At 39.9% G+C, this 6,740-nt stretch overlaps 1 protein-coding gene across 2 annotated transcripts in view; it reads right to left on the bottom strand.

The window, feature by feature from the left end:
* Nucleotides 1–6,740, bottom strand: part of LOC118404667 (adenosine deaminase-like) — a 79,817-nt gene that overhangs the window by 49,680 nt on the left and 23,397 nt on the right. The window lies entirely within an intron of this gene.

Raw genomic sequence — 6,740 nt, 5'->3', positions numbered from 1 at the left:
GCGAGTGAACTTCTTGGATTGTTGTAAAAGTGCCAATAATGTGGAGGCCATTAATGTAGTTGCCAGCTTGGCAAGTGATACCAGTCACCACACTAGTATCACCTTTACTACACTAGTTCACTTCTTTTTTTTTTTTATTCAACATAAAAGCAGATAGGACAAAGTGGCACTGCACTCAAGTTAAGAGACTTATTTTAACAGTGCCACTTAACATGCATATAGATAAATGAGTACAGGTATAAGAACATTAAAAACAATTCTTGAACAAACTAAACGACTAACGTCGTGTGTGCCCCAAACACCCCTACCCACCCCACGTACAAAGTAGACAATTCAATAATATATAAATGTAGTAAATTCTACACATGGAATATAACAGTATGACTAGAAACGTTAAGTAAGATCAATGAACTTTTGAGTGAATAACATAAGCTTGGAATTAATTTCAGCATTGAATGTAGGCGAACCTCTAAGGACTAAAGAAAGTTTCAGATTGTCGGAAATGGTTTCAAAATCAAACAAGTGGCCAGTTAAATTAGATTTATTGTTGCGAAAAGCCGTTCTATGTTTATCAAACAAAGGGCAATCGAATAAATAGTGATAAATAGTTTCGGATTGGCACCCAAAGGCGCAGGATGGGTTCACTTCTTTAATACAGGAACGAGTGCCTTGCTAGTTGTGATCCCATGTTTCGTCACTTCAAATCTTGTTATAGTGTTTATAGTCTCTATTTTGAAATTTTAACCATCTTGCTTTTTTTTTACCCGATGCATCTTTTTTTTGCGCGCTATCTCATTATTTTCTTGCTGTGGCCTTACCGTTTTGTAATGATAAACCAGAATGTGGAAATATGTCCTTTGGGCATACAAAAAGACATACGACACCAGACGAGGTAATTTATTACTCTGACAGTAGATCTATCGGATAAGGCGTGTCAATCGTAACCATACCTTATTTATCTCAGATGTTACAGTACCCAGATGCCAAATTATTTCCAGTGCTTCAACTTCAAGACACATTCCGATTTGTGACAAAAAATCAATACTTTCAATTTCCGTGTCTATGGGGACCTCGTGATTTCATTCTTGCTAGTATAGGGAACAAACTCTTAAAACTGGTGATGTGAGTTCGGTTGCTGAACATTATTTGTTTTTGAAACAAGTGGGCGGCATTTTCATTATCGCGTAAACCGGGAGGTCTCACGGTGGTGGGCGGTGCTTATTTCTCTGCCTCATTTTCCCACAGAATTTGATGAAGTTCTGTTTATGGCCTTTTATCTATTCTTCTGATTGTCCCTTGAGAACATTTACCCATCCACTTGTCATCTTTAAAACACCTTCCCCTACACCAAGAAATAGCAGAATGATAACCGCACACGTGACGCGTGGCACTTTCCGGCGTCCTTGTGCCAGAGAGTTGTCAATCACGTCGCCCTGTCATGTGTGCTAGACTTTGACTTTGACTTTGTTTAAATCGCAACAGGTACAATGTGCTAAACGTGTTATGTCATTGTTTTATCCGCACTCCATTATCCGCACACCTTCCGCCGCCTTTTCCAAGTGGGGCATAACCATGTTTGGAATGGGGGAGGGAAGGGTCTCGATTTCAAGTGACACGTACGCAGTACCTAATGGTCCGCCAGGCGTCGCTTATGGTAACGTTGATTTGATCAAGTGGGACATAACCATGTTTGGAATGTATGGGGGGTGGAAGGGTGACGATGCTTCGATTTCAAGTGACACGTACCCAGTACCAGATGGTAACGTTGACTTGATCAAGTGGGGCATAACCATGTTGGAGTGAGAAGGGGTGTACGTACCGTAACGTTTAACGTCCCTGTTGAAACATCGTACACGTATTTTCGCTTGTTTAAGGTACCCTTTTAGAAAACGTTATTTTGACACGGAAATTGTAAAGCTATGCAAAGGGGACGTATGGGCATCGTTCAAAAGGCCCCTTTAGGCTTACCAAAACGACGTTTTGTTCAAAGCAGCGTAGACGTACTTACGTCTATTTTCGCTTCTTTAAGGTACCTTTTTCAATACGAAATTTTGACACGGAAATGATGCCATAGTGTGTGTGCCTGTGTTTGTGCGTGTTTGTGTGTTCATGCGTTATTTGCTACTCATTAATGTTTCTATGCAGTATAAAGTGGCTGCGGAATAATGGAATTTCCCTAGTTAGTTGTGTTTGGTGGAGTGATAGAATACGGGTACAATCCGCCGTACGTATTTTTTTCGTCCGTACGTTTTTTGGGGAGGCCACGTCCGCCAGGTTTTCCTTAAAACGAGGGGAAGGGATGGCAAAAGCAGGGAGGGAGTATACGTCAGCGCACGTCACTCGCACGGTTGCTTAAGGTATGTGGTCTGCATGCCGTGAGCGGTTGTGTGCATCGTTCGTTGCGTACGTATGGTTTCCTTACTCACTCCACTCGTTGTACGGGGTACGCGCGTCAATCCGCAACCCGAACGCAGAGAAAGTTCTGCATGCACGTAAAGTGCTGCGGCGTGTCTGCGTGCTTCCAAATCCGTTAGATTCCGTAGGATTTCGTACGGAGGAGGTACTTATTACTTACGAATCCCACAAATATTGCCCACATTTTTGCGCAGTTGTGTACGGCGGGTTGTGCCCTTAGCTTTAAAGAAACTCTTATCCGAGATCTCAATGTAGGGAGCAAGCCAAACCATTATACCCTTTTCATATTAGGCGCGGAATGCCGTCTTAATAGAAATTCTTTGTATAGCCTGGGTACCATCCGGATAGTAGTTCACTTCTATGATCGACTGTGCAAGCAGAGAAGCGATAGTATGTAGTGTACAATAAAGATCAGCAAACACACACACAAACACACGCATACACATGCACACAAACGAATACACGCACACACACACACACGCACAGCACACACACATAACAAATTACGCATATACGAACACAAGAACATAAATGCACTGACACGCGCACTAACACACACATATGCGCATGCACACACATCCAAAGACACATACACACTGTGTACAAATACATACACACAAACACACACACAGGCACAGAAACAAGCGCCAGTATGCATAAGCATAACCTGCCTTGCGGGGATAATTATACTGTGCAGATTAAGGTCAGGTGAGGCTCGGGTCAAATAAGAATTCCCACGAATGACCTTACCCCCTGAGCACAAGACATGTAACACGAAACGACAGCACAAACATAGTCCATCGATAAACGTAATTTATGACTGGTAGAAGGCGCTTTTGAGTTTTGAACCAGGTGTTACGCCCGTACGTTACATGAGTGCTAAACTACGCGTGTTACTTACGCACCGATTCACTTCAGACAATCTCGTATTATGCCACATTGCACAGCGCCAACAACCCCGCTAAACTCTCACACTACATTTGCCGGAGTAACGTTTGCTATAAACATTGTATGGACTAAGTTGACACAAATACTCAGCTTTAACCGTCAGTTTTGACAAGGATCTAAACTACGAACTGAACTGAACTAAACTATCTGAAACGGACGTGATGCCAGTTGTCACCACTAGCAAACGTTACACGGTACTAAAATCTTGCTACATGACTTTTCTGTGAGTTTCAACAAAAATGAAGGGAATTATGATAACAGATAAGTACCTTACCTTGTCCATGAGTCTGCTTTCATCCAAGAGTTCGTCTTCTTGCACAGAAGAGTTAGTATACTAAATCTGGGTGGATCCCTGTGTACTGTAGTTGGATGTTACGAAGTTGACGCCCTTGGTTAGTAGGAGCCCAAGGCTGTCAGCTCGTTCGTCAAGTTTTGACCGGAAAGGGTCACTAATTTCAGCTCACCTTTCCCACCGTTGTCACGTGTGCAGTGTGTTCCAAACCAAGGTCGAATCATTTGATATCATTTTTGACTAACCAATTCAAATAAGAGTACTTTGTTCTGGTGTCTAATGACATACGGTCACATGAATACTCCATCTCTGAAGTTTACGGAAAACATATTAGCCATTACAACAAGTTATGTGATCTTGCATTATCTTTTTCTTGATCTAGTACACACCATAAATTCTAGAATGTCAAATATAATTGCACAGTCTGTGAATTGTGGAAAAAAGAACATAGATATGTACGTGAAGTAAATGTTGTTTCCCATAATCGATATTTTGTGAGTATGTTGTCAAACGTGTGTAGCAGATAGTTTGTTGAGTTGTTTACTTGGAGGTCATAGTTTGGTGAAATCATCAGTCATGCGGAATTGAGTAGAGAACGTTACATAACAGGGTTGAGACAGAGCATTATATAACAGGATCCCATAGAAAGGTAAACAAAGGCAGGGTGTCAACGTCTCACCTTATAGTATATGATACTGTATGTGTGTGTGTGTGTGTGTGTCTGTGTGTGTGTGTGTGTTCGTGATATGTTTGTCTCGTGCTTGCTCGTATAAGCGCATTTGTGTGTGCATATTTGTGAATGTATGCGTGCATATTCGTGTGTGTGTTTAAGTAGATTGTAAATGTATCTGCTTACATGCGTATGTGTACTTGTGTGTGTGCCTGTATATTTGTGTGCGCGCGTGTGTGTGCTTGTGTGTGCGTAAATATGCGTGTGTGTGTCTGTAGGTATGTGTGTGTGCTTATGTGTGCACCTGTGAATGTGTGTCAGTGTGTGTTATGTGTGAGTGTTAGTGTGTGTTATGTACTATGTATGTAACGTTATGTGTGTGTTTGTGTGCGTCTTTCTCTCTCTACTTTATAAAAATAAAACGAATGTAAAACGAATGGCACAACTTGAACTCGGGAGAACTGCTGAGGCAAAACAATATTTCTTTGTTGACGGTTCAACCGTGCAAGTATCAGCTCAGAAGATGCTAAAATACTAATTGAACTTACTTAAAAACTGATAATGACGTCCTAATGTCATCTGTCTCAAGTTTCAGCTTCTACATTCTGTCTAGTATGAAATGCGATGTACTCAACTAGCGCTCAATAAGCGAAAACATTGTCTGGTGTCCTCAAGGTTCTTTGTGTAAGGTTAGGACAATACAGAAGGTACTAGATTTTCCTACTATGCATGTCCTTGCATTGTAACGTTATTATATCAACTCTGTAAAGTGCATACCAATATTTAGGGAGGGAAGTTACAAGATCATTGACTGTGCAAACGGATGTTTCAAAGCAACGTTTGAACAGTTTTAACACTGCTTTGAATAGATTTTGATTAAACTTTGATTATCATGATTGTAACGTTATTATATCAATACTGTAAAGTGCATACCAATATTTAGGGAGGGAAGTTACAAGATCATTGACTGTGCAAACGAATGTTTCAAAGCAACGTTTGAACAGTTTTAACACTGCTTTGAATAGATTTTGATTAAACTTTGATTATCATGATGATGTTAGTTTGAGATGGTTTTATACACTTATCAGACCTTGTATTTTGAACAGTTTACAACGACTAGAAAGATGAAATAATGATGCAAATATGATATAAAAGTAGTTGTTGAAAGTTACATGTCATTCATATGAAGGTTTGGAAATTTCCAGGCCTAAATCTCACACAATGGGCCTTTCAATGAAGCCTGCTTTTAGTCCTCTTCATAATGTTCTTTCATGAATTCCTTCCTGTTGGGAAAGTAGATCGGTCCTCCATGATGGCTGTAAATGTTGGCCTGGTCTTTGTAGATGTCCGTTAACACTGGCGGTGGGACAAACGGTATTCTCCTGAAAATAGAAACACAAATACTAAAATCAGATCTCACAGTTTTTTTTTTACATCCGCACTGTGTTCATGCAGAAGAAATAGATAACTTAATTGCAAGTTCATGCCCGGCTAATTGCAAACAGAGTAAAGCAGTACTAGTGATATGCATAATTGTATACTTAACAAATGTCTAATCTAAATCTACTTCTGCTCCAGCTATTTGATGGGTTCGACTTCTTTTCCGTATGCAGTGGGAGATGAATTGTTCAACATTTTCATATACAAAGGGGTGGTTTTTGTTGGTAGGTACGGTGTGAAAGGTTTTGTAGATTTCATGGAAAAAGTGCTTCTTTTGAAAATGTATTACAAACATTGACAAACAAAATGGAGTTTAAAAGAACTAGAAATGCAGCATTTTCGAAAAATGTAGATTTGAATGTTTTCTCTGTAGCCTTTTATCAAGCAACTCACACATAACACTATCATACCATTAGGCTCGCTCTATAGTATTGTTTACGAGTCACCTACATAATAATACTATGATATAAGACTCGCCTTGTAGTATTGTGTGCGAGTAGTAAAAAATACTAAATTGTTCATAATATTTGTACAGCTGAATATAAATATGCTGATGCAGTTCTAATATCTGATTTGCTCACTACAATTATAAGCTCTTATAAGATATGTTTCCCTATCGTAGAAAAGAAAGAAATTGGAAACTAGAGCTCGGCGACCTCATACCTCCATGAAATATTTAGAGCTTTTGTAAATTTTATGCAAATGACTTACACATTATTATTCGACTTTGTATACGGTAATCAAACATTGCAAAAAGGTTTCGTAGAACAAGAAATTAGATAAGGGTAAACACTCACTTTTCTGTCTGCGGAGGTTGTTCTTCATCGCCGTATCTGTTTAAAATATGACGTCGTTTAAGAAGAAGGAACATGATTGCGAGAATAGCGGCTGTTATCAGTACTGCAGCGACACCTGCGGTTCCAGCAGATATTGCAGCACTATGTTTGTGGATCTGCTATTTGTATCGTAACGTGC

This window comes from Branchiostoma floridae, chromosome 17, assembly GCF_000003815.2.
Source record: "Branchiostoma floridae strain S238N-H82 chromosome 17, Bfl_VNyyK, whole genome shotgun sequence".
NCBI lineage: Eukaryota > Metazoa > Chordata > Leptocardii > Amphioxiformes > Branchiostomatidae > Branchiostoma > Branchiostoma floridae.
Note: the sequence above shows the minus strand (reverse complement) of the source record. Positions and strands in the feature narration are given on the sequence as shown.